General features: G+C 37.8%; 1 pseudogene; it reads left to right on the forward strand.

The window, feature by feature from the left end:
• The first annotated feature begins 474 nt into the window (after positions 1 to 474).
• On the forward strand, positions 475 to 1,405 carry LOC102266610 (olfactory receptor 5D18-like; annotated as a pseudogene).
• Positions 1,406 to 1,877: the final 472 nt, after the last annotated feature.

The raw sequence follows: 1,877 nt of genomic DNA on the forward strand, positions 1-1,877 counted from the left end.
ATAAATTTATAAAACCTGAATGAAAATAACAGAGTGTTTAATTTCAACTCCTAATGAGATATAGAATTTTTAGAGAATTCTATGTGGAATGAACTTCCCTTTATACTGAGTGCCATTTCAGGTTTTGGTAAGAATTTAGGAAGTAGCTTTGAAAAGAATGAATTTTAATGTCAAAAAAAGACAGTAGAGGCATTTTGGAGGGAAAGAGGCTAATTAAAAAAAAAAAAATAATTCAATGCACTCTTTTTCCCCATAAGTACTCTCAGTCTTTGCCTACGTGAGGAAGATCCCCTGCAGGAGGGCATGATAACCCTTCCAGTGTTCTTGCCCAGAGAATCTCATGGACAGAGGAACCTGGCAGGCTACAGTCCATGGAGTTGCAAAAAAGTCCGACAATACTGAGGGAATAACATTCTCTTTCATTCAAATTTTGCTTCAGATTTCTCTGAATCAACTTTTACATTCTGTCCACAGGAACCAAGAAAACCAGATTGCTGAAGTCACTTTCATTCTCTTGGGGTTCTCAGAATATCCAGAACTCCAGATACCCCTTGTCCTGTTATTCTTAACCATCTACTCCGTCACTGTGCTGGGGAACCTGGGCATGATTCTAATTATCAAGATAAATCCCAAACTCCACACCCCTATGTACTACTTCCTCAGATATTTGTCCTTTGTTGATCTCTGTTACTCAACAGTAGTTACACCCAAGCTACTAGAAAACTTGATTGTGGAAGACAGAACCATCTTCTTCATAGGATGTATCATGCAATTCTTCTTTGTCTGTATATTTGTGGTGACAGAGACATTCCTGTTGGCAGTGATGGCATATGACTGATTTGTGGCCGTTTGTAACCCTCTTCTCTACACAGTTGTCATGTCCCAGAAGCTTTGTTCCTTATTGGTGGGTGCATGATACTCTTGGGGTACAGTCTGTCCCCTGACTCTTACCCACTTTTTATCTGAATTGTCCTTTAGAGGGAATAATATCATAAATAACTTTGTCTGTGAGCACGCGGCCATTGTTGCTGTTTCCTGCTCTGACCCCTACATTAGCCAGGGATCATTTTAGTCTCTGCCACGTTTAATGAAATAAGCAGCCTGATGATTATTCTCACCTTCTATGTTTTCATTTCTATCACTGAGGATGCCTTCAACTGGGGGGCGCCACAAAGCCTTCTCCACCTGTGCCTCCTACCTGACCGCCATTACCATCTTCCCCGGGACCATCCTTTTCCTTTACTGTGTTCCTAACTCCAGAAGTTCATGGCTCATGGTCAAGGTGGCCTCTATCTTTTATGCAGTGGTCATCCCCATGCTGAAGCCAGTGATCTACAGCCTCAGGAACAAAGATGTGAAAGAGACTGCTAGGAAGCTGGTCAATATCAAATTATTATGTCAATGAATGTAAAACGGCTTAGGTTTGCTTTTTCATTTACAAGAGCACTGTGGAAAACTGTGCAAGTTTTCTAGCATTTTTAATAGCATTTCAAATTCCAACTTTAAGGAAGAAAAACAGTGCACACATTTAACGAAATTCCCTTGTTGATATGTCATTCAACAACTTTAGTAAACTGTAGAGACTTAGCAATAAAATAATAAATAACACCTACTTAAAACCTAGACTATTTAAGTCTCTAGATAAAGCATTTGTCATGTAAAGATTTCTGAGTAAAGACACATTACCATTTGGCTGTTCAGGTGAGTCTTCTTTTTTTTTTTTTTTTAGTTTTTTTTTTTTAATTTAATTTAATTTAATTTAATTTTATTTTTTTAAATTTTATTTTATTTTTAAACTTTACAATATTTTATTAGTTTTGCCAAATATCGAAATGAATCTGCCACAGGTATACCCGCGTTCTCCATCCTGAACCCTC

The sequence above is a fragment of the Bos mutus genome, unplaced genomic scaffold (assembly GCF_027580195.1).
Source record: "Bos mutus isolate GX-2022 unplaced genomic scaffold, NWIPB_WYAK_1.1 CTG704, whole genome shotgun sequence".
In the NCBI taxonomy this organism is placed as follows: domain Eukaryota; kingdom Metazoa; phylum Chordata; class Mammalia; order Artiodactyla; family Bovidae; genus Bos; species Bos mutus.